This window comes from Muntiacus reevesi, chromosome 12, assembly GCF_963930625.1.
Source record: "Muntiacus reevesi chromosome 12, mMunRee1.1, whole genome shotgun sequence".
Classification (NCBI taxonomy): Eukaryota; Metazoa; Chordata; class Mammalia; order Artiodactyla; family Cervidae; genus Muntiacus; species Muntiacus reevesi.
In genome coordinates this window covers 66,717,331-66,745,189 of record NC_089260.1, presented here as the reverse complement: position 1 = coordinate 66,745,189, position 27,859 = coordinate 66,717,331, and positions in this window count along the sequence as shown.

The window sequence follows — 27,859 nt, the reverse complement described above, 5'->3', positions numbered from 1 at the left end:
TCACTGAGTGTGATGCTGTGTTGAAGGGTGAACAGGATATTATGTCCCTTCTTTCAGAGATAAAACTTAGAATCTAGCACAAGACAGTAAAGAAACAATATAAATACATAAGTAGAATCTTTTAATTAAATAATAAATGATGTAAAAAAAATCCTAAATACAACACCATTGCAGAACAAGAGGTCAGACTACAGTCCACCGGCACAATCTGACCTACCACCTGGTTTTGTATGGTCTGTGATCTAAGAAAGGCTTTTATATTTTTTTCAGTTGTTGGAAAAATATCAAAAATAGAGTAATACTTTGTGATGCAAAAAAACTATACGAAATTCAAATTTCAGCATCTATAAATAAAGTTTTATTGGATGACAACCCTGCTCATTTGTTTATGTGTTATCGGCAGCTGTTTTCATGCAGCTGTGGTACAGTTCAGCAACACAGACCATATGTCCCACAAAGCATAAAATGTTTACTTTCTGGCCCATTCCAGAAAGTGACTGTTTGGGGTATAACTACTTTAATTTGGGTGGTCAGGAAAGACATCTTAAAATGAATATGCATTGTGACATGGATGACAGAGAAAGGGGCTTTATTCCACATTAACTTGGGTTGTCCTACAAACTTTCCTGTAAGAAATAGTCTAACAACCATTCTTCCTGTTCCAGTACACCCTGAAAGGAAAATAAATGGCAGACTTGAGCCATCATCTGTCCATAGGCCAAGTTTCCAAAATATAGAAATGTTGGCTCCAACAGAAATATTTCCAAAAGGTTATATATGAAAACATGGAGAGGAATTATTGTTATAACACCACGGGTGAGCTTTTTCAGCCAAAGATTGCATATGTTATTTGGATTTCAGACCATTGGATAGATTAATCAGAACTCTCTATAGAAGTGTTTGAACCAAAGGAAACTTGTCCTTTCTGCCAAAAGTCCACTGAGTCATTAACAGAATATAATAAAGATTTGAGGAAAAGTTTTGGAAAAGTTGTCACAAATTCTCCACAGGAGGAACACCCATCCAGAAATGTTTCCAAATTCCACCCATATTTTAGGTGGAGACTGGGTTTTGCTGCTGTGTGATCTGAGGAAGCCTAAGGAAGCCTGGTGGCTCAGATGGTAAAGAATCCACCTACAATGTGGGAGACCCGGGTTCAATTCCTGCGTTGGGAAGATCCCCTGGAGAAAGGAATGGCAACCCACTCCAGTGTTCCTGGCTGGAGAATTCCATGGACAGAGGAGCCTGGTGGGCTACAGTCCATGGGGCTGCAAAGAGTCAGTCATGACTGAGCGAAACACACACACGAGGAAGCGTTCTTCTCTGTCATTTGGCTAATGCTTAGGAATTGCTTCTCAGACTAAGCAGAGAGAAGAGAGAACAGGCCTCCTGAACTCTGCAAGACTGCCACTTCTCACTTGATTCTCATATGAGATGAGAACACATGTAATTTTTATGCTCTATCTGTATGAAAACCATACAAATATGAAAAATTAGGTAATAAGAGGTTAAGTATTATCATATCAGCTTTTACACGTGAAGAAAGTGATGCATACAAAGTTTAAATATCTTGCTGAAATTCCTAAGACTAATCCATGAATGGCTGAAATATGAATCCTGCATAAACAATAATTCAGAGATTGCTGTAGTGATCATAAACACACACACACACACACGACATTACCAATGCCAATGTCTGTTTCTCGACACATGGGAAAATAAGTTAAATCTTTCAAAGCATAGGCTTTTTAGTGAACCAAGCCTGGATTAAAATTCCAGCCAACAAACCAATGTGAAAATTCATTGAATATCTTAAGTAACTTTTAGAAACTTCATCTATAAAAACTATTTTTAGCATGATTTATCACTTATCCACCTTTAGTGAGTTACCTTATCTGCCTTTTCATAATTTAACTTTTGTGGAACACATTCAAGCTAATTTCCTTAAGACACAGTAAGTGTAACAAATCAAATATTAAAAGACCAACACCAAAATAGACTAAAAATAGGCAAAATAAAAATGCAGTTCCTAGGAGAAGAAAAAAGGTGAATACACTAATACAAAGAGGAAAGGGAGAGGAGATTAAGATGACAGAGTAGAAGGATGCAAAACTCCCCTCACTCCCCAGAATCATTAAAAATATATTGACTTGTGGAACACTTCTCACTGAAAACTAATGAGACTGGCTGGAAAACTCCTATATGACCAAGGTTGTAAGAAAGACACACCCAGAATTGGGTAGGAAGATAAGTGGTCAGATCTGGAACTGCCTCTGTGAGGGGACTCAGATCAAAAGGGCTATAATGTGGGCAGAGACCCTCCCTGGGGAGTGAGCTTTGCCAGTCACATATTGGGATCCTCCAGAAGACAGGTCCCCTTGGCTGGTTGCCGGGCCACCGGGACTCACAGCAGGGCTGAAGGAAACCAGGACTCTGCTCATGAGGAACATGCATGCTTGCTCTTGAGACAGGGTAGAGAGGGTGGATGGAGAGTTCCTCCAGTGGCCGCCTGGTTTCCCCTGACTGACGCGGCACACACCCCAACCTGAGTTCAGTGACCCCTCTAGCCCTGCTTGCTTCACACACAGTTCCACACTGGGGCAAGGACTTCCACATCCTAGGTGAAAACTTGGCCTTGAGACAGAGGTGGTTCAGACCCAAAGCCACATCTACCTGAGCAGGGCAGGTACAGTATTACAGCTGCTTACACACGCAGCACATCAGAAAAAGCCCTGGTCTCTTTCTTTGACTGCACCCCCACAGCTCCTGACCTGACTTATGCCAAGAGCCCACATAGGCACCGATGCCCTGTGGTACAGTTCCACCCCAGGATGAGGGCAGCAAAGGCTGAAGGGAGAGGTCAGCTGTAAGGGACAAAGGAAGCTCAGATCTGAAGCGGTATCTTCAGCGGCAAGGTGGGGGCAGACATTACTGGTGCTTAGACAAGCAGTGCGTCGAAGCAGTCTGGGTCTCTGACTCTAGCTGAACTGCTACAGCCAATGCCCTGACCCACGCTGAGTGCCAACACCACCCCTTGCTCCAGAACTGTTCCCATTTGGGGTGAGGCTGTAGGCACTTAGAGGGAACAGAGCCAGCTCAGCCTCAACTCTTCAGGGCTTCTGCTCTGGCAACTTGGGACCTGTCTCCATCCCTCACAGGGCTATAGTTATTGAGCCAAAGGGAAACCTCCACTCACATCTGGCTCTGATTCCAGCCCCTCCATTTCCAGCCCCACCTTCTACCGAGGTTATAGCCACCAACACACATTGAGGAAAGATTTGACTTATGTTCATTCAAAGTCAGCTCTTCCACCAAAGCTGCTGAGCACACACAGATTCTATGGGGATGCTCCAGCATAAGGACTCCCCTTCAAGACCACATTAGGAAAGCATTTCACCTAATTTCATAGACACAGGAGAGTGTCTCAATTGAAGAACTGAATTAGAAAGTGGATGACTACAGTTGAGAATTTCAACAAGGAACTAGATAATATAAAAAAAGAACAAGCCAGAACTGAATATAATAACTGAAGTGAAAAACACACTTGAAAGAATTAACAGCAGAGTAGGTGATACAGAAGAATGATAAACTGGCCTCGAAGATTGAATAGAAATCATCCAATCAGAATAGGAAACAGAAAAGCACATTTTAAAAAATAAGAACAGTTTAAGGGACATCTAGGACAATATCAAGCATACAAACATTCACATTATAGCAGTCCCAGAAGCAGAAGAGAAAAAGGAGGAGGTCAAAAGTATATCTGAAGAAATTATGGCTGAAAACTTCCCAAATGTGAAGAAGGGAACAGATATGCATGTGTAGGAAGCACAGAGGGTCTGAAACATGATGAACCCAAATATAACAACACCAAAAATACTGCAATTAAAATGTCAAAAGTTAAAGAGAGAATTCTAAAAGAAGCAAGAGAAAAACAAAGTCATATACAAGGGAACCCTTCTAAGGCTACCAACTAATTATTCTGCAGAAGCTTTAAAGGTCAGAAGGGAGTGACATAATATATTCAAGGTGCTGAAAGGGAAAAACCTGCAAAACTAAGATACTCTATCCAGCAAAATTATCATTTATAGTTGAAGGAGAAAGAATTTCTCAGATAAGCAAAACCTGATAGTTCATCATTACTAGACTGACCCTAAAAGAATTGTTAAAAGTTCTTCTCCGAGTAGAAATTAACAGTCATAACAAGATGGAGCTAAAGGAAGGAAAAAATTCCACAAAGTGAAAATGTAGTAAATGCTGAGAACCAACCATTTAAATACACTAGTACAAAGATTAAAGACAGACAATTGATTATAACTACAATAATCAGTAGAGGAATAAGCATGAAGATGTAAAACCAGAAAGAAGATAAGGATGCCCCTCTCACCACTTCCATTCATTGTAGTATTGGAAGATTTGTAGTCCTAAGCACAACAATCAGATAAGGAAAAGAAATAAAAGACATAGAAATCAGAAGGGAAGAATTAAACTGTCATTATTTGCAGATGACAATACTGTATATAGAAAACTGAAATATCTTCATCCAAAAACTACTAGAATAAACAAACACAGTTAAGGTGCAATATACAAGATTAGCATACAGGAATCTCTTGCTTTTCTATACACTGATAATGAACCATCAGAGAAAGCAAGAAAACAATCCCATTTATAATAACCTAGGGAAGAATAAAATAGCTAGGAATGAACTTAATCAAGTAGGTGAAAGATCTTTACTCTGAATACTCCAACCCATTGATGAAGGAATTTGAAAATGATGCAAAGAAATTAAAAGATATCACGTGACCTTGGGTTGGGAGAATGTTGTTAAAATGTCTATATTATCCAAAGCAATCTACAGATTTAATATAATTCCTATCAAAATATCCATGGCATTTTTCACAGAATGAGAACAAATGATCCTGTATTTTTTATGGACTACAAAAGACTCTGAACTGCTAAACCATTCTTGAGAAAAAAGAAGTAAAGCTAGCGGTATCGTGCTCCCAGATATAATATTATATAGAGCTATAATCATCAAAGCAGCATGGTACAGGCGCAAAAACAGACACACATTGATCAAGAGAATTAAAGAGATCCAAGAAAGCCAATAAATAAGCTCACACATTTGCAATCAATTCATCTATGAAAAGGAATCTAGAATATATGATGGTGAAAAGAGAGTTTCTTCAATAAGTAATGCTGGGAAAACTGGACAGCTGCATGTGAAACAATGAAATTAGAACATTTCCTCACAATACATACAAAAATAAACTAAAAAAAGTATCAAGGACCTAAATCTAAGACTAGAAACCATAAAACTCCTTGAAGAAAATATAGGCAAAACAGTCTTTGACATAAAGCAATATTTTTGTGATCTATCTCCTAAGGCAAAAGAAAGAGCAGTAAGAAACAAACAAGGGTGACAAAACTAAAAGCTTTTGCACAACAAAGGGATAATAGATGAAAAAAATGACAACATTCTGAATGGGAGAAAATATTTAGTATTTCAAAATGATGTGACCTGTAGCAGTTAATATCATCAATATATAGACAACTCATACAACTCAATGTGAAATAAAAACGAACAACCCAAACAAAAAATAGGCATTAGAATAAAGAGGACATACAGATGGCTGACAGACACATGAAAAACTGTTCAACACTGCTAATCATTAGAGAAAAGCAAATTAAAACCACAATGATATATCACTTCATACTGACACCTTTCAGAATGACTATCACCAAAAAGTCTGCAAACAACAAATTTTGATAAGATGTGCAGAAAAGATAACCCTAGTATACTGTTGGTGGGACTGTAAATTGGTGAATCCACTGTGGAAAACACTATAGAGGTTCCCCCCAAAACTAAAAATAGAACCACCATGTGATCCAGCAATTCTATTGCTGGGTATATCCTAAGACAGTGAAAACTCTAATTGGAAAAGATATAGGCAACCCAATGTTCATAGCAGCATTATTTATGATAACCATATATAGGTATAGAAGCAACATAAGTGTCCATCAACAGATGACTGGAAAAAGATGTGGCATACAAACATACACACACACACACAGGAATATTACTTGGCCATAATAAACAATGAAATTCTGCCATTTGCAATAAGGTGTATGGAGCTTGAAAGTACTATGCCTGGTGAAATAATGCAGTGAAAGACAAATGCTGTATGTTATCACTTACATGTGGAATATAAAAAGTAAAATGTTTATAACAAAGCAGAGAAAGGCTCACAGATACAGAGAAATAACTAGTGGTTACCAATGAGAAGAGGGACAAGATCCTATGGAGTTAAGAGATACAAACTACTGTGTATAAAATAAATAAGTAAAAAGCCTATTTTGTACATCACAGGGAAGTATAGCCATATTTTGCAATAATTTTAAGTGGAGTATAATCAATAAAGATGCTGAATTACTATATTGTATGCCTGAAAATAATATAAATTAACTATGCTCCAATAAAACAATAAGTGAAATGAAAGAAACCCTGAACCAAAAACCCTAAAGAAGATCAACTACATTTGTAATTAATGAAATAGACACTAAAGCAAATATAATTTGGGGGTTACCTGATGAGTAAAATTTGGTTAGCACACAATTTAGCTCATTAACAAATATACCTTTACCATCTGAGAACTACTTTTATCTACAGTACCAAAAGTTTACTTGAGGAAAAAAAATATATTCATTTAAAAATATAAACTTCTAGTGTAAGTCTCACTTTTTCCCTAAACATGCCTCATGCCTCTGGATGCAGCTATGTAAAAGAGGGCCAAAACTTGACTGTGCAAGAATTCTTTCCAAGTATAGCTGAAGTCAATGCAATTTGAGTGCATGAAGTGGTAGGTGGATACTTAAATTTACCCCAAAGACTTTTACCTGACTGATTTTTACCCTAAGGCAAATCCTAGTAAAAACTATAGTGGCTTGTTATCAGAAGTACTTGCTTTCCCAACAGGATAAAAGTCCTACCCATGGAAGTTGAGCTCTTCATTGGAGCGCTGATGAAATGGAAGGAATCAAGTGAACACAGACTTAACTTCAATCTTACATGCTTGGTGATCACAGATGATTTTAGAACATTTTATATTTTGCTTTCTTATGTACCTTGAAGTTTTGTGAAACAGGTCATGCTTGTATTTATCTTTCATTTTATATAATTTACCAAATTCACCCAGAAAGGCAACTATGGAATCCTTTATTTTTTGGTCTTTTTACTACCATTATGGATTATTTCACATGAATGAATATTATAATGTGAATGAGTATTTTCACCTGAATGGATACTATAGTAAAGGTAGTCTTGTTTCAGAGTTATTTCAAATGGGTGCAACAAAAGACTTTCTCTTTTCCTTTAAGGTTAAAGACAAGAACAGCAGGCATACTGTACAGGTGCCGTTCATCGCAATGAATAAAACCAATGTTACGTAGACTCTATCCTGTTGAAGTAGGTATGTTCCAACCTGTTGTCACTGATTTTTTTAAACAACCTTAAAAATTCAATGTCCTTGAATTATTTAGGTCATTAGCAGTTGTCTTGCTTCTACCATGTAAAGTACTTTCACTTAAATTTTTTCCAGATAATGATACCTGCCTGATTTTCAAAATATTCATTTACTGATGTTAATACTTTATTAAATTTTATTAAATTTAAAATACTTAAAATTACATAATTACTCTCATATTTTGTGTGTTTAATAAAACGGTGGTCTTTTTTAGCCACCATACAGGCTAAAATTAACTCAACCTACAACTCCAAATTTGAGTACTGTTGAACACTGCTGGTTGATGTATAGATTTATACAATAACTCTGGAAAAATGTTTAGTGGTAACTACTAAAGTTAAACAAATGCACAACCTTACCAGCCAGTGTACAAATTTGTAATTTTCACGTAATTCTAAGTAGGAAACCACCTGGAACTTTTGTGCTATATAGCAACGAGCATCATTCTAACTCATATAAATACAGGACAACTAGGCTTTAGTTGATCTAGGTAGGGCTTAGGTGGGTTTTTCTCCAGATCATGGGTCAAGTGCAATGTCAAACTTCCCAGGTTACATTCTTTTCATAGCCCCAAGTGGACAAGCAGAAATAGTATATGTCTCTAAGACAAATGACAGTTCCACCCACATTACATTGCCAATGTAAGGTATATAGGTATATGTCCAAGTCTGTCATCGAGAGAGAAAATAAATTTATCTTTGCAAAGCTTATTTCTTCCATGAAGATTTTGAAGACAGTTGATGGAAACATAAATGTAAAGAGAAAAAATATAGTAAATTAAAAAACAAACAGTAATTAGAATCCAAAAGCTTTGGGACAATATAAAGTTATCTAACATGATTAATTCCCAGGAGAAAAGAGAGAGCAGGGAACACATAAGTATGTGAAGACTTAAGGCCAAGAATTGTCTGAAATAATAGAAGACAACAAATAACATATCCAAGATTGTCAAAGAACAGTAAGCAAGATCATATATATTACCAAAATTGACTCAAGAATAAAAGGAGAATAAATATACTAGTTACCACTAGAGAAATTAAATGATTAGCTTAAAATTTCTCTAAAGGAGAACGTTAGATGGGTTCCAAGTGAGTTCAACACACATGCACAAATTACAACAGGTCATTCTAATCTTAGACAGATATTACTTAATTGTCAAACAAGTACAAGAGTCAATATAGAAGGATTTCACTGTAACCATCAATATAAAAGTATCAAAATATTTTAAAAAATTTCTCAGGAAATGCAGGATGGCTTAATATTAAAATATCTATTACAAACTAATGAAGAAAGAAAAAGTAATAATCTGCATGGACAACAAAATATCCTTTGGTTAAATTCAGAAACTATTCCTAATTTTTAAAGCTCTTAAAAATTTAGGAATAAAACATAATTGCTTTCCTGACAAAGAATATATACCATAACTCTAGAGCAGGTAATATTTAACAGTGAAATGTTAGAACTATCTGCTTAAAAGTCAGAAATTAGACACATTTTTCTATGAAGAAGCAAACTGATTTACATGTAGATAATATGGTTTTCTGTCTAAACTGTCTAGGTTATATGCATTTTTAGAGTTAAGAATGTTTAGCAGACTTTCTATATTGACTATCAATAGGTAAAATACAGTTACTTTATAAACAGTAGTCACAGGTAGTTTAAAAATAAAATATAAATAGTATATACCATTTATAAAATCACCAATGAATATAAGAACCAAAGAACAACCCTAACAAAAGATATACATACTGTTCACCAGGAAATTTAATTTTAATATTTCCTAAGCAATATTAAAGTAAGCCTAAGTCAATTGAGAAATATAACTATTTTTAGTCAGAAATAAATACCATGAATATATCACTTGCTCCAAAATGGTTTGTAAATAAAATTCAAGTTCAGCTTTTCTGTGGAATTTAATATGCTGATTTAAAATTATACATAGAACAACTATGAGTTGTTAACATAATTTTGAGGATGAACAAGTCTGGGGGAATTTTCCTTTATGACATCAAAATGTGTTGTGAAGCTACAGTAAGTAAATCAGTGTGACATGCCCCAAGGTAGGTAAATAGATCAAAATAGACCCTACAAGCACATTCACGTATACAGAAAATCTTACTCAAGACCGCATACACCACCACACAAACAAGGTAGAATGGAATGTCAATAAAAGTATAATATCCAAGGTGGTACTTACTTAGCAGTAAATTTATAACCTAGAGATATTTATTTATAAATCAGAAGTAATAAATATAAATGATAAAGGATTTAAATCAAAGCTCTGTTTAACTGGATAAATAGAATACATTTAAAACTTAAGAAATATGGTAATATAATAAACTGGCAGAAATCTGGAAACAATAAGAAAGCATGTGTTTGTTATGCTTGGGGAAGTCATCCATCTTTGGTGGGAGTGAAAAATGGTATAACTGGTTTTGAAACAATTCTGTAATATACAGTACAGCTAAAGATGTGTGTCATGTGACCTGGAAATTTCTCTGTGTCTATAATCTAAAGCAGCTCACTCTCAGAAGCACAAAGACCCATGTTTAAAAATGCATATTGTAATAGCACTTATTATAACACAAACTGGAAGCAACCTCAGTAGTCTTCTACGTGATACTAGTAATATCACTACTATAAATTATAGGATTTTCATGAAGTGGAACATAATACAGCACTTGACACAAATAAAAAAGAACTACATGTATTTGCAGGCTGTATTTCAGAAGCAAGATTTACCTGGAAAAAATTAAATATGGCAAAATATTAAAATTTTGATTCTGGCTATACAGATATATGATTTTAAGGAAGTCTATGCTTTTATGAATTATTTTATGATGAAAGCCCCTTTTCAAAAGCAGTTAGAACTGTGTTAGCCAAAAAGTTAGCTATATCAATCTGGTCCCAAAGTCACAAATTTTCAATGTTTTAAAAAAATTCTGCTTACCAACTCAAGAGTTTTCCCAAGTATTACATAGGAAACTATTGTTAGGTGGAATTCCTACAATGAACTTTCTAGGTCCAAAAGAATTCTGTGCAAAATACTGAATTCCTCTGTTAGGAATGAATTTTATCTAGAGGCACTCAAAAAGAGAAGGGATTTAAGGGATGACTATCTTTTAAATCACTTTATGGCAAAGTTTTGCTTTATTTTCAAGTGCATACTTACCCAAACTCCTATATATAAGGCGTATATAAATGGACCGGTTCTGCCCCTACTAAATACTTTCTTGGACAAAAGGAAACAGCACTCCTTGGAGAAATGGCTGATTCCAGTCTGAGGCAGGGTTATACTTGATGAACCTGGGACATCTTGTGCCAGAGTGAAAAGACACACAGAGACTGATGATGTCACATCAAAAGGACACAGGGGACAATTTGAAGGAGCTCTTACTGGCCTAAGATGGGACATCCAGGAATCAAGAAAGAATAATGACTTCAATATAGTAAATACATCACGGCCTACCATTTGGTAATGATGCCAAAAGAAGCCCAAAACAAAATCAACAGCCCTCAGCAATGACCACAGAGAGCGACTGGACACAAAATTCTTAGCAGTGGGAAAAATGCAAACAAACAGAAACAGGAGACCCAGATGTCCGCCTGTTCATACGTTTTTCTTGCCCTGCCAGACTGTGGTTTGAAAATGACTGAAACAGGACTTGCTTCCGTAGGACACACACATTTTCTCTAAGGATGCGCCAGCCAAGGGCTGCTCACACTGTCAGACTCTGCCAAAGCGAGGGTGGTGGTAGAGAGTCTAATCCCAATCCTCTTAAGATAACCATTAATCCTTAACAGCATTTCTTTTAAGAATACTTTTCCTCAACTACCCCCATAGATGAAGAAGATTAAGAGGTAGAAACTAGCAGTTATAAAAAATAAATGTTGCAATGATGTAATGTGCAGCATAGGAAATATAGTCAATATTTTATGATAAATTTGTATGGTGTGTAATCTATAAAAATACTGAATCACCAGGTTGTCCATTTGAGACGAATATAGTACTGTAAATTGACTATACTTCAATAAATTTAAAATTTAATTTTAAAAAGAATACTTTTCCTTAAAACTAAAGTTTGTATTTCTGAAGTTTGAATACTTTTCCCTAAAGAAAACTAAACTTTGGATTTTATCCACTGGGTCCTTTTCTCCCATGAGGCATTAAAGATAAAGAGGCTAACCATCTTTGACATGACCGTCCTTCAGGTGGGTGCAGGCAGCTTTCAGGTGTCTGTCTGTAAGATCCAGGTTATACACCACCTGTTCCTTCCTTTAACTCTTGACCATATGACATAGTTTTTGTTCCTATCCCATCTGGGTTTACTGGGCATACCATATTTCATTCTCTTTCTTTCATTTACATAAGCACTTAGAATTAAAGATGAAACTCCCTCCATGTGGAACATGACCAATCCAGCATAATGAGGAATTATTGTTAATATTTGTTAACATGTCCCATATGGTCACTTGGCTGTATAATCAGGGCACAGAAAAGAAGCACTGTGCATAACATTTCAGGTTTGGAAATCTGGTGCTACTCAGTAATCACTGCACAGTTTAAGAAAGTTACCAAGAAGGAGGAAGAATGATTTCACCCTCAGGACCTCATCATGGGTGCATTTCACACACATTGCAAGAGGATAAAAACCTGATGTTTGGAATGGCATTTTGTTTTTCTTCACGCCATGCAATTTGTGCCTGAGACTTGATGCTATGTGAGGGATGCTGAGAACACAGCCATTTTCTATAGGTACTTCCTGAAAATAATTTGGCAGGCTTTTAGTGAAATAATTACTGTACTCTATTGCCTTCATGAAAAATTGATTTGCTGTATTTTATTATTTGTTTTTATATGCATAAAATAGAAAACAAGAACAATATGTAATTGTGACAATTGTAGGGTGGCTAGATATGCTCATTTTGGGAAACTTTAAGCTTTAGGTCAGTTTTAGAAGATGGCTCACGACCTGCAAAACTTTCCAAAACAATGGAAGGAATTATGGGTTTGGTTCCTCAATTTACAGTATACTCTAGAAAGATGAGATCCTTTAGGTCTGGGAAGGAAGCGAGAATTGAGATAAATAAATGTCTATATAAAGAAGACATCTCATAAATGCTATTAAGTTTATTGTTCTCATTATTGTATAAATAAAGGTCACTAAAAAAGGATCCTTTAAGACATTTCCTGAATCATAATTAATTCTGCCCACACTAATTTTTATACAATCTTTCTGATTTTTTTCAAGTGTTTAAAATTATTATTTGATGCTATTTAAGCTCTTTGTTTTTCTAAAATCACCACTCTGCCTTAGGTGGTTAGAAAATGAGATAGAAGAGTCTCAGGAAATACATAACAATAGCAAGAAAAGATACCAATGGAATATTTGAAGAAATGAAGAATGAAAGCTATAGTGTCACAAAACAAGCATAAATATGAGTGTTTCATTTATTCAACAGTTTTTAAAACTAAATGAATACTGTGGGCCAGGTAATGTGCAAGATGCCGGATATAATAATGGGTAATAAGTAAGTTTTGGTTTTCACGCAGTTTACATTCTAGTGGGGAAGAAAGACATTGAACAAATACATTATATAAAGACTTTAATTAACTGCAGTTGCTATACATGATATGAAGGTACTTTTCGATTTGTGATGAGAGTGAAAAGCCTAGCAGTGATCACGTCTAGGGAGGATGTGACACCGGTCTTCTTTTGGGCAACCCAAGTTAAACAGAGAGCAGGGTCAGGCAAGGGGAGAATGGAGGCATGTGCATTATTTTATGTATAATTCTCCTTCATCCAGAAAGCTGAGGGCCCTGAGAGCAGCTTGGCAGGTTCAGAGAAATGTATCCTGAACAGAATGAAACAGTGACAGAATGTGAGGGGACTGCAGGGACAGGCAGGAGCAGGGTTGCCCAGGGCTTTGCAGGCCATGCAAAGTTTGCCTTTGAAACAGTGCCATCAAAGAAGATTTTAAAGTGAGTAACATGGTTGCACATTCAAGTTTAAAATGTCATTTTAGCTATTGGAGATTGAAAGGCGAGATTTATTTTTTTGTGTTGTTTGTTCTTTCTCTGTTGTAGCTTCAGGTATTTGAGCCTCGCTGTATCCATTGGCAGAATCAAGGGAAGAGATTAAATAATTTTGAAGACAAAACAGCTCTTTAAGTCTGTGACCTGAATTACCCTGACATTCTTGCTTTGTTCCTGTGCCTCGGCAAATCTGATTTCCTTTAACTGTTAGCAATAACTCCTACGCCTGCTCTTAAGATAATTTGCTTTTTAAGATCCACGTCTCAAAAGTACGATTGTCAAGTGCAGTTATGAATGGTAAGGAGGGAACAAAATTACCATTTATGCAGATGATGTGATTGTCTCCCTAGAAATTCTAAGCATCACTTAAAAAAAACAAAAAACAATAAGAACTAAAGAGCGCTCAGAAAGAAGGCGAGATACAGATACATCTTCAAATAGTCAAGACATTTTCTACATATTAGCAGTAACCAAGTAGGAAAAAAAGATAAAAGCACTTTATAGTAATTAAATACACTGTAGTGGGTTGAATGAAGGCCCCTTAAAAAATAGGTCTAATCAGAACAAGTGAAAGTGATCTTATTAGAAAAAGTGTCTTTGCAGATAAATCTTGAGATGAGTTTAGCTGGATTACTTGTGTGTGTGTGTTTAGACAGTCATGTCTGACTCTTTGCAACCCCATGGACTATAGCTTGCCAGGCACCTCTGTCTGTGGGATTCTCCAGGCAAGAACACTGGAGTGGGTTTCCATTCCCTTCTCCAGGGGATCTATCTTCTTGACTCAGGGATCGAACCTGGGTCTCCTGTGTATTAGCTTGTAGATTCTTTACCGTCTGATCCTCCAGAGAAGTCCTAAATTCAACTACAGTATTCTTACAAGAGACAGAAGGAAAAAAGATGTGAACAGAAAAGAGTGAGGGCCAAGTGAAGAGAGACAGATTGGCATGATGCATCCATAAACCAAGGAACTCCCAAGCTACCGGAAGACGGAAGAGACAGGGAGTCTTCTTCCCTCGAGACTACGGAGGGAGTGCACTCCTCCTGTCACCTCAGTTTTAGACTTTTAGCTTCCGGAATAAACTTCTACGGTTTCAGGCTATCAAGATTGTGATAATTTGCTGCATTATCCACAAGGAACTGATACAGCACTCAAGACCCTTAACTCTTCTTCTCCTGTGTTTCTAATCCCGGTAAAGAGAGAAAATACCCTCTTTTTTGGAGCATGGATTGATAATCTGGTTGTTGTCTCTTTGGGCTTCCCTGGTGGTTCAGACAGTAAAGAACCCACCTGCAATGCAGGAGACCTGGGTTCAATCCCTGGATCAGGAAGATTTCCTGGAGAAGGGAATGGCAACCCACTCCAGTATTCTTGCCTGGAGAATCCCATGGACAGAGAAGTCTGGTGGGTTACAGTCCGTGGGGTTGCAGAGTCGGACACAACTGAGTGATGAAGCATATGCATATTTCTTGGCTACAGGAACTGAATGAACCAATGTGCAGCTAAAATTATTCTCATCTCAAAACCTGACGCTCTAGGTTTTGTGGAGATGTCACCAACTCTATAATGAGGATTCTCACACTACCCTATGGAGGTTCACATGGTGAAAAACTGAAGTCTCCTGCTAGCAATTAGCTCCTATTTGCAAGCCATGTGAAGGAGTCATCCTGGATACAGGTCCTCAGCTGGGCGGCTGAGCCTCCAAATGATCCACCTCGAGTGGATGCTTGAAATTTCCTCAGAGTCTCTGAGCCAGGACTACTAGACTAAGGCACTTCTGAATTCCTGAACCAAAGACTGGGAGAAAGTACTTACTATTTTAGCTACTAAATGTTGGAATAATTTATGTTTTTGTAGATAGTTAGCCTAGCTTCCTTGCCTCCTCTTTTGTTCACATCTCTCCTTTTCTCCATTAATTCTCCTCCTGCTCCTCCTCGTCTCTTCCTTTTACCCTGTTCCCCCTTTTATATCCTGCTGAGTTTCCATCAACATCTCTTTCTTTTCTTTTGTCTTCCCTTACCTCTCTCCTCCTCCCAACTTCCCTTCCTCCATTAGAAAGTTATAATGAACGCTCACTTCATGCTGGGTGTCCCAAAGCTATGGACATTAAAAACACAATCCTGCCCTCAAAGGAGGATTTAATTCTCATTGGGTTATGGACACAAAATAGATAATTTCAATGGCACTTTTTTCCTTGTGTAATAATTTCATGCAGTGGGAGCACAGGGGAGGAAGAGTCTAATTCACTCCGAGGTTCACCAGAGGGACGGAGACGAGCCATGGAGGTGTCCAGGAAGGACTCGTCTGACCAAGGTAAAAACATTTACGAAGATCACGAGGGCATGAGAGAGAAGGATCAATTCAGGGAACTGATAGTAATTCTGTTCTTGCTAAAGTACAAGGTATTGAAGACAGAGTGAGAGATTAAATTATCATTTCATCCTGAACTAAACAGTAGGACAGTGATACTATAAAATCTGTGGTATCCAGTAGTCATGTATGAATGTAAGAGTTGGACTATAAAGAAAGCTGAGTGCCGAAGAATTGATGCTTTTGAACTGTGGTGTTGGAGAAGACTCTTGAGGGTCCCTTGGACTGCAAGGAGATCCAACCAGTCCATCTTAAAGGAAATCAGTCCTTAATATTCACTGGAAGGACTGATGTTGAAACTGAAACTCCAATACTTTGGCCACCTGATGTGAACTGATTGATTGGAAAAGACCTTGATGCTTGGAAAGATTGCAGGCGGGAGGAGAAGGGGACAACAGAGGATAAGATGGTTGGATGGCATCACTGACTCGATAGACATGAGTTTGAGCAAGCTGCAGGAGTTGGTGATGGACAGGGAGGCCTTGCGTCCACAGGGTTGCAAAGAGTTGGACTCTATTGAGCTGAACTGATACCAGAAAAAGGTTAGACTTGAACTACTCACATAAAGTTCTCTGAGCCTGGCTTTGCTCACGTTAAAGCATGAGTATATTGCCCACCTCATAAAGCTGTGTGATAATCTGAGAAAACACCTTGTAGATGCCTGACATACATAGTAGGCGCTCAGTTTGTGTTTCCCTTCCCCCATCATCATACCTTCAAGACTTTAGACCTCAAATCACCCTCTAACATCTACTCTTCATTATAAGGATGTTGAAAGAATAACACTATGAGAGAGATAATAATAAAGCATTAAGACTTATTTCTCTATCAATATATATTGAAATAAATGTTCCCCCCCTTTCAGTGGTCACCACTTGGGTAATTAATAGGTTTCATTTAACTTTATACCATTTAACCTTGGGAGGAAAATGGCTGGACGACGGGAGGGAAAGAAATCACCTTTCTGAGACTTTTTGCTGTAAGAGCCTCTCTTCCTGAGTACAGTGATCAAGGATCTTGCTACAATTTAGTGCATCCAGAATGTTCATGCTGAAAGCATTTCCTCTGGATAGTGATGCCCCTGAGAGGAATGAATTCCAGGTCAGCACATCCCTTCTTTATTAGAATTCACTGCACTTGCATTTGAAGTCTGGTGTGACTGCCTAGCCTTTTGAACTTTTCGGAAGAGGAGGTGTTGCATGAATACCAGAAATTCTTAGATTTTCTGTATGAGATACCTACTTGTCCAGAAGAGTTTATATGTATGCCTCGTCTTTTCCTCAGATGCTGTTCCCAATTCTTAGTTTCAACTATGTTTACTCCAGCCTTTTTTTTTTTTTTTTTTTGGCCCCCAGATCTGGCTTCTCCATCTTATGTCTGCTTAAGATTTTAGTTTTCTGGCTATCAGCCACTCAGTCTCATTTGAAAGGAATCTTAAAACTCTGTACATTTCCCAATCAGGTGCAGAGTTTAATATACTGAAGTTTTCCTTAGATTGTGTTTGTTCTTCTCTTATCCCTTGTGGATGAGGACATATGGAAAATGTTAGCTGAGGTTCACATACTGGGTTTTGGGGAGATCTGGCTGTGACATCTGTCACTGTGCTGCTTGCTGCCTTAACTCAGCTGACTGGCTGGCAGACATAGAGGTATGGAGAGTGGAACTGTACCCCTCTGCATGGATGTATAGGGAAAAGCAATATGAAAAATGATTATGTCCAATCCCTTCATTGCAGATGGGTAAAAAATTGAGACCTAGTACACTAGATAGTCTTATCCAAAATCTTACTTAGAAAGAAGCATAGGGAATAATACTCTTGGTTATTTTTGTCTCTAATTTGCAACCCTATCCTTTGTAAGTGTGCAGAAAAATGTATTTTGAAAGAAATAAAGTACATCTTGCAGTTAGACATAAGTCTGTTCCCTTCTGGGGAGGTGACCTTGTGGACAGTGCTGTTGCATGGATTGTAGATAATCTATGTACAGCACTTTGTAAATTATAGCCCCTCAGTAAAAGTTAGTTTGACCATTGACCAGGAGGAGAATGCCTGAAGAACTCTGAGTTACACACTGCCAAACGGATATGAGACATGCTAATCCACTGTACTAATGGATTAACAAAGTTATGTCTGGAAGCCTTATGAATGCTTGCTGGCAGCCTCTTCTGCAAGTGCTGATTGTACTCTGGATGCGGAAATGGATTGGTGCCTTGCCTGCCATGCATTTATATTCAACAGAAAATAATCAGATTGAACTATGTAAGTTCTTTGTACTATCCTCAGAGAGAAAGATCTTAGAATCTGAACAGGGCCAACACTCTTCCTTCCCTTGAGTGGCAGTCCAAACTACAGCCAAAACTTTTGGGAGAAGAGGAACTTCTCAGGGTATCTGGAGGCCATGTCCTTCTCCCTGCAAACAACTTGCAAGTGTATCCATAGGAAAATGAACTCCTCTGGCCCTTTATCCTTCAGCCTTTGCATAGGACCTAATAGTTCATGGAGCACTTTAGTGTTTTATAGGCTCATTTTTTCATTCTCAAAATAATCATGTTAACAGGGCAAAGAGAATTATCCTTCCTGTTTTACAAACAAGAACATTCTTCAGCAAGCATCTGCTTTATTAGAGTATGTCAGAGACCCTCACAATGCATGTTCTTCAGCATTGTTTGCTGCACTGTCATGCCTGTGAGCCCAGTTGTTTGTTTAAGCTTCCGTGACCTGCATCCTACCAGCTTCTTTATCGCACCTCCTGCATCCATCCCTCCACCTCAGATCACTCTACAGCTTGTTGTAGTGTGGATAAAATGAGTGAATACAGGTTAAAATGTTTCAGATAGTGACCAGCTTGCAAATGAATCATAAGAAATGTTGCCTTTTATTACTTGTTTCCTGTTCCCTGTATCTAGAAAATCTATTTGAGCCTTCTTTGCCTATCTAACTCTTACACACCCTTCAAGACATCCAGGGAGCTCTTTTCTTTGGTGAAACATTCAATTACTCCATATAAGCTCAGTTACCTGGCCTTGTATGTTTTCACACTACTTTCCATTATTGCAATCCTAGTGCTTATTATAGTTTCTAATGGTCTACTGTCTTTTCCAACTTCCTTCCTGGATTCTAATATAGATCTGTTTTGTTCTGTGTCTTATTCAAATTCATATGCTTGTGTCTTTTTTAGCATATATACACTTGTGACCAGTCTAGTGCCTCTTGTTGTTCATTTCCTAAGTTGTGTCCAAATCTTTGCGACCCCGTGGACTACAGTGCACCAGGCTTCCCTGTCCTTCACCATCTCCTGGAGTTTGCTCAAACTCTTGTCCATTGAGTCAAGTGATGCCATCCAACCATCTCATCCTCTGTTGCCCTCTTCTCCTGCCTTCACTTTTTCCCAGCATTATGGTCTTTTGCAATGAGTCAAAAAGATGCACCGGTCTTTTGCATCTGGTGACCAAAGTATTGGAACTTCAGCATCAGACCTTCCAGTGAATATTCAGGACTGATTTCCTTTAAGATGACTGGTTTGATCTCTTTGTTGTCCAAGGAACTTTCAAGAGTCTTCTCTAACACCACAATTAAAAAGCATCAGTTCTTCAGCACTCAGCCTTCTTTAGGGTCCATTTCTCACATCCATGCATGGCTACTGGAAAAACCATAGCTTTGACTATGTGGACTTTTGTTGGCAAAGTGATGTCTCTGCTTTTTAATATGCTGTCTGGGTTTATAATCACTTTCCTAAGAAGCAAACATCTTTTAATTTTGTGGCTGCAGTCACTGCCTGCAGTGATTTTGGAGCCCAAGAAAATAAAAAGTGTCACTGTTTCCATTTTCCCCCTTCTATTTGCCATGAAGTGATGGGACTGGATGTCATAATCTTAGTTTCAGAAACTCCTTGGCTTGACTTAAACTATCTTTTCATCACCAACTAAACTAGAAAGTTATTGAGAAAAAGACTGCATCTCAATCCCTTCAAATACATCTAGCCCAGGGCCTTGACTTATTGGGCATTTGATCTTCATTTTATACCAGGCCCTAATTAACTTTCTATCACAGGTACCCATAAGAGTCAGACAGCCTCATGTTCCACACAGACTTCTGTGATGCTTTGCTCAGGCATGGAGGTCATGGCCAGATATCTTGGTATCTTCTAGTGAGAGGAACCAAATAGCTTCAGTTTCCTTTCCACTGGGAGAGACAAAGTTCAAAAGTGTACATCCTCTCTTCTTTACTCCTTTCACAAGCAGAAAGTACATGCCCGGGGCTCCTTCTGTTCACCGTCCCACACTTGAGTCTTGGTACTCACTTGACTTCCCATGAAGGAGATTAATTAGCCATGAACCCAGCTTGTGCCCAGGCTGCCTGATTTGGGTTCAGTCATGGTAGTTTTAGGACTAACTAGAGACAATGCAATTGATTCAGAACATATGTGAGCTTCTCAGGAAATCCTCTGTAGAAGTCATCAATAATAATAATTAAGAAACTCTCTGCTTTTAGGTTAACATAAATATAATTGCGTGAGTGATTTCGGCTTTAAACACAAATGTGCTTCCTGTTTGGGATCCCAAAACAATCTGTGAGCTATCCATCTAACTATTTCTCATAAAAGATGTCAGGAATAATAAAATGCTTCAAAAAGATTTATGAAAGTCTTGGACTTCAGGAAATGTGAAGAGTACATGCATGTTTACATATTTTCTGTTCCCAAAACTTATCAAAAGGAAGCAAAAGTGACAAAAGGATTAAGAAGAAATAAAACATTATTAACCCTGAGCCTAAGGAATGGGTACCTCCCAATAAATTACTCTGAAGAATATTTTCCAGACATGGATCCATTTGAATCAAACAGAAAAAAAGGACATCACTTGCTAAATTTAGGCAAGAGGATTTTGTCCGCTTGCAAGCAAGCAAATTTGTCTTTGCTAGTAAAAAAGTTGACTTCCAGCTCTAAATTATTTAATTTGTTCTAGAAAGCAGTAGTCAATGACTCTTGTCAAGAAGAATAAATATGTTTAAAGATTGGAAAGAAGATAAAATTGTCATTATTTTCTAAGTGTACTTAGAAAAGACAAATTTAAATCATTTTGAAAAATTAGAAAAGAATTTTAAGGAGTCTGATATTTTGTAATTGACACAAGTTTTTTTTGTTTTTTTTTTTTTTTAAGACTGATATAAAGCTTTTAGCTCTCTGTTAATATTTAGGCTTAACAATCTATATGTTTAATATGAGTCCAATAAAAATATCAATTGGTTGTTTTTTTTAGAAATAAGTAGAAAAATAGGAAAGGATATCAAAGGCTGCGCAATGGGAATAAAGAGACACTTCAGTTCAGTTCAGTCTCTCAGTTGTATCCAACTCTTTGCAACCCTATGAATCGCAGAATCGCAGCATGCCAGGCCTCCCTGTCCATCACCAACTCCCGGAGCTCACTCAAACCCATGTCCATCGAGTTGGTGATGCCATCCAACCATCTCATCCTCTGTCATCCCCTTCTCCTCCTGCCCCCAATCCCGCCCAGCATCAGGGTCTTTTCCAGTGAGCCAACTATTCACATCAGATGGTCAAAGTACTGAAGTTTTAGCTTCAGCATGAGTCCTTCCAATGAACACCCAGGACTGATCTCCTTTAGGATGGACTGGTTGGATCTCCTTGCAGTCCAAGGGACTCTCAAGAGTCTTCTCCCACACCACAGTTCAAAAGCATCAATTTTTTGGTGCTCAGCTTTCTTTACAGTCCAACTCTCACATCCATACATGACTACTGGAAAAACCATAGCCTTGACCAGATGGACCTTTGTTGGCAAAGTAATGTCTCTGCTTTTTAATATGCTATCTAGGTTGGTCATAACTTTTCTTCCAAGGAGTAAGCATCTTTTAATTTCATGGCTGCAGTCACCATCTGCAGTGATTTTGGAGCCCCCCAAAATTAAGTCTGACACTGTTTCCACTGTCTCCCCATCTATATATGAGGTAATGGGACCAGATGCCATGATCTTAGTTTTCTGAATGTTGAGCTTTAAGCCAACTTTTTCACTCTCCTCTTTCACTTTCATCAAGAGGCTTTTTAATTCCTCTTCACTTTCTGCCATAAGGGTGGTGTCATCTGCATATCTGAGGTTATTGATATTTCTCCTGGCAATCTTGATTCCAGCTTCTGCTTCCTCCAGCCTGGCATTTCTCATGATGTACTCTGCATATAAGTTAAATAAACAGGGTGACAATATATAGCCTTGATGTACTACTTTTCCTATTTGGAACCAGTCTCTTGGTCCATGTCCAGTTCTAACTGTTGCTTCCTGGCCTGCATACAAGTTTCTCAAGAGGCAGGTCAGGTGGTCTGGTATTCCCATCTCTTTCAGAATTTTCCACAGTTTATTGTGATCCACACAGTCGAAGGCTTTGGCATAGTCAATAAAGCAGAAATAGATTTTTTTCTGTTATTCTCTTGCTTTTTTGATGATCCAGGAGATGTTGCCAATTTGATCTCTGGTTTCTCTGCCTTTTCTAAAACCAGCTTGAACATCTGGAAGTTCTTGGTTCACGTATTGCTGAAGCGTGGCTTGGAGAATTTTGAGCATTACTTTATTAGTGTGTGAGACGAGTGCAATTGTGTGGTAGTTTGAGCATTCTTTGGGATTGCCATTCTTAGGGATTGGAGTGAGAACTGACCTTTTCCAGTCCTATGGCCGCTGCTGAGTTTTCCAAAGAGACACTTAGACTAACCTAAATTTTTAGGTGTGCTTTAATGATGTAACAAATCTGTTTCATTCTGGTCTACAAATAGACAGACAGTTGTTCAATTGGATTCTATCAAGAAACTACATATGTGTGTAGACATAATATATGATAAGGAAAGCATGTCAAGTCAGTGTAGACAAGAATAATAAGAGGTGTTTCAACAACTGATTACCCATTTGGTTAAAAAAAAAAAAAGATTAAGCTATGCCTTCTAGCCCCCACTTACCTTAAATTAATCTTTGAAGTTAAATATGAGCACCACAAGAGTAGTGTTAGAAAATAGGGCAAGGCCTTTATAAGAAAAAGTGGCCTAAAGTTCTTGAAAGAAAAAAAATATAAATTTGATTAAATAATAATTTGAAAGGATTTGTCATAAAGCTATAATCTAAGTCAAAAGGTGAACATAAAATTAGAGACAATTTGCAGTATATGTAGAAAGAGTAGTTAATTTTTGTGATGTATATGTTTTAGGATGTTTTAAAATCTTGATGTATGAAATCAGAAATCACCAAGAAAATGGCTCAAATCTCAAGAGCAAACTGAAAAATGACATAAGTGGGCAGTCTACATATCCAAGGATTATGAACAATTCTGGAAACCACAAGCATGGGAAGATGCTCAGTCTCAACTATTAACTCAAAACTATTAGCTACCACTTTTCACAGATCACCAAAGAGCAAGTAATCTGATAGTGCAGAATACTGTTAGAATAGTTGTAAAAGCATAAAGTGCTTCAGACTCTTAGTGAGGTGCTTTAAAATTATCTTTGAAACTGAATACATTTTGATTAACAATGTTATCTTCAGAAACTGGTTCTGTATGTTAAATTTATAGGACTTCAGTCTTTGGTAAAAGAATATACAATGTTGTTCTATTTTTGTATACTTATAGGGTATGTTTTAATTAGGTAAATGACATCAACCTATAGACCACAAGAACTTATTGCAACAGAAGTTCATTTCTCACTCATGTAGTCAATATGGGTATTTTTGATTGGTGGGGGACACTCTACCAAATAGTAATTCAGGGACGTGGCTTGATTCCATTATGTGACTCCAACCATCTTTAATCTTGGACTTCTAAGGTCTCCAAAAGAGAGAGGGGAAATTGTAGCCACAAATGTTAATCATCCAGAGAGGATGAGGCTTATGTAAATTCTGCCTACATTCCACTGGCCAGATATCAGTTGTATGGCCACACCCACTCACATGGGAATCTATTAGAAAATGTAGCCTACTTGTTCACTCAGAGGCAAAGGGAACAGATTTGACAAATAATTCTCCAGCTCGATCCACAGCTACTAATAAGAAACTAGTTAAACAAACTATTTGTTGTGGTTAAGTTGCTCAGTCGTGTCCGACTCCTTAGGACCTCATGGACTATAGCCCGCCAGGCTTCTCTGCCCATGGGATTCTACAGGCAAGAATACTGGAGTGGGCTGCCATTTCTTCAGGGAATCTTCCCAATCCAGGGATCAAACCCACATCTACTGCTTGGCAGGCAGATCCTTTACCACTGAATCACCAGGGAAACCCTATAAGGATTATATATCACGACTTTAAAATGAAGTAACACATATCTGTAAGAAAAAAGATCTATATTTGCATATACCAACATGGAATAATCTCCAAGATATGTTTGAACAAAAGCGAAATAAAAAAGTGTATGAGTAGGATTAAGAAAAGTTACTTTAAAATAATTACAAAATAAATTGTTCTATTTAACTTGCTAAAGAGATGAATGACAGAGAGATCAAAGGTAAGCAATGTTAAGAATGAAGAGGAGAGCAAGAACCCTGTGGCCCTGAAGAACCCGGCATCTCTGAAGTGAGCTGAAACAGTTGGAGGAGAACAAGACGGCAGAGGAGTGGGTGGACGTGGAGCACTTCTGTCTCCACAGATACCTCAGGAATACCCCTTCAGACACAGAAGTGCATGCAGAACTCCAGCTGAGAGTGGACAGGAGTCCCTGACCAGAGGAAAAGAATATATAGACCCACGCAAAACTCGGTAGGAGGAAGGAACTAGGGGGGAAAACAAGAGTGTTAGTAGGACTGAAACTGCCCTCAGTGGGTGGGGGAACCGAAGCAGGGGTCTGATCCCTACATCGGGGCAATCCTCTGAGTCAGAGGAAAAACATTTAAGGCTGAGAGTGAACAGCTGATCCGTGGCAGCCTAAATGGAATAAGAATCAGAAAGTCCTTGCCACAACCATACATGCCCTGGACAGGGATGCAGGTCCCCAGGAAGGTGCAGGAGCTGGAGTTTAAGGATTGTGGAGCAATCCCAGGGCAAGGACTGCTGTTAACTGTGGACAGATGGATCAAGGGGAGGTGAGGGAGGAAATTGTGGTGGCAAATGCCTGTGGAGGAAAGCTGGGCAGCCATGGAAGCAAGGCGATACTGCTGAGTCACACATAGGGGGTGGGGCCCTCAGCATAGCCTCTCTCCCCACACTGCCAGCATCGGCAGATGAACAATAGAGAGGCTGGCCCATCAAACAGCTGTCACTGAACTGCAGAGCAGGACCCCCCCCCCCCCCCCCCAGGAGCCCCTTTAAGCGCCTGATGCCTGATCTACAGAACAGGACCCCAGCAAGGTGCCCGTTGAAGTGCCTGATGCACCCAACAACAGAGAAGGACCCCCGGTAAGGGAGCCCTCTAAATGTCTGAATGGGTGGAGCTACAGAGAAAGACTGGCCAAAGAGGCCTTCTGATTGCCAGATATAAGAGAAAAAAGACTCCGATAGGGCCATAACTCCTGTGACGGAGGCAGTCCGTGTCCCTGCACACTTGGTGCTGCCAGGGTCCCTGCAAGCCAAGCAGCTGCGCCACCTTCATGCTCAAACTCTCCCTGGGGCAGAGCTGCCACAGGCAAAAAAAGTCTTGTGTCTATGCCCGCAGGGTCGCTTCAATAGTGTCCGACTTTTTGCAGCCCTGTGGCCTGTGGCCTGCCAGGCTTCTCTGTCAGGGAGGGGGTTTCTCCAGGCAAGAACACTGGAGCATATTGGCCATTACTGCTTGCCATACCCTTCTAGAGCACCATATTTCCTGCTGCCCTAGCCGCCAGCTCCCCTGACTACCTCATGCTGCCAGAACCCCTGTGACCCAAGCAGCTGCACCGCCTCCACCCCTGACCCTCACGGGGGCAAACCCAAGTCCTCCAGGGCAGCCTCAGGAGCAAACCCCAGTGGACGACCCATATGCAGAGGTGGAAATAAAGCCACAACTGAAACCCAGGGGCAGTGTGGATAAGAAAGAAGACCCAAAAGCTTCCCACCAGCTGTACACAGCAGATTAAACCCACACGGTCAACTAGGCAGACTCTGTCTATGGAATATATAAAAGCTCATTGAAAGAAAAGAAAACACATTAGTTATGATAGCTGTGGACATTGGAGGCAAGAACACACAGGAATGGGACCAGATTAAAATCTGAGCTGCCCCCAAAGCAGGTCCAGAGATCAGAACAGTGTTAGAGGGCATCCTAGGGAGGTGAGGTGGACTGTGACTCCCAGTGAGGGAAAGGATTCTGACAGCAGTGACTCGAGAAAAACATTTATTATTCTTTTCACTTGTTCTGTAGATTCTTTCTGATTTTCTTTTCTTCCTTTTAGCTCCTCTCTGTTGTAGTTGTTGATTTTATTGGCACTATGAAATCTACTTAAACTTTTGAGTTTTTTTTTTTTTTTTCTTCTCAGTCACATTTTTTATTATTGTTATAAACCTCTGCCTCTACACTGGGCTTTTGCAGTTCTGTGCAGTTTCCCTTTTTCATTCCCTCTTTTTAAATTTTAATTGTTTAAAACTATTATTATTATTTCTACATTTATTCCTTTGCTTTTCCTATTGTTCTTTTCCCCTTGCAGCTAATCTTTATATAAAAATATATAAATCTTTATCTACCTCTATTTAACTTTGCATATCTATACTTTCTTTCTTTCCTTTCCTCTCAACATATTTGTTAGTTTTGTTTTCATCGCTTTATTCTCCACTTGGCACCTTGGCTTTAGTTTTTTTTCTAGTTTGTGCTTTAATTAGTTTTATTCTGGTAGATATAATTTTTGATTTCCTTTGTTTGCTGGGTCGATCTATTGTACTTTATTTTTGTTGGACTCTATTGATTTTGCTTATGAGTGTATATGTATATGTGTATATTCAGTCACACTTTTTATTGCTGTTATAAACCTCTGCTTCTGTGTTGGGCTTTTGCAGTTCTGTGCAGTTTTCCTTTTTTTCCCTTTTTTCTTTCTTCTTCTGTTTTTTTCCCTCTTCACTATTTTTTTATTATATTATTTTTTAATTTTTTAAAACCTATTATATTTTTTCTACATTTACTCCTTTGTTTGCCTTCCCTACTGTTCTTTTCCCCTTGCAGTTAATCTTTAATGTATATAAATCTTCTTCATCTACCTCTATTTAACTTTGTATATCTACTCTCTCTTTTCCTTCTTTCCTTTCCTCTCAAGGTATTTGTTAGTTTTTTTTTTTTTCCCATTACTTTATTCCCCACTTGACACCTTGCTTTAGTTTTGTTTTCCAGTTTGTGCTTTAGTTAGTTTTTTTCTTAACTGGTATATATAATTTTTAGTTTCCTTTCTTCACCAGGTCAGTCTACTATACTTTATATTTGTTGGACTGTTTTGATTTTACTTATGGGTATATATGTATATGTGCATATTCCATTATATTAATTATTATTTGCCTGATTTTGTAACTGCCATTACTGGGGTTCATCTTTGATTTCTTGTTTTTGGGTATTTGTTTTAATCTTACTTAATGCCATAAAAAACTGCTTGTGGAATCTTTGTTCGTGACAAGAGATCAAGCCCTGAGCCTTTGGAGAGGGAGCACTGACTCCAAGACCCTAGACTAGAGAACTAACCCTCAGTTCAGTTCGTCGCTCAGTCGTGTCCGACTCTTTGCGACCCAATGAATCACAGAACACCAGGCCTCCCTGTCCATCACCAACTCCCAGAGTTTACTCAAACTCATGTCCATCGAGTTGGTGATGCCATCCAGCCATCTCATCCTCTGTCATCCCCTTATCCTCCTGCCCCCAATTCCTCCCAGCATCAGGGTATTTTCCAATGAGTCAGTTCTTCACATCAGGTGGCCAAAGTATTGGAGTTTCAGCTTCAGCGTCAGTCCTTCCAATGAATATTCAGAACTGATCTCCTTTAGGATGGGCTGGTTGGATCTCCTTGC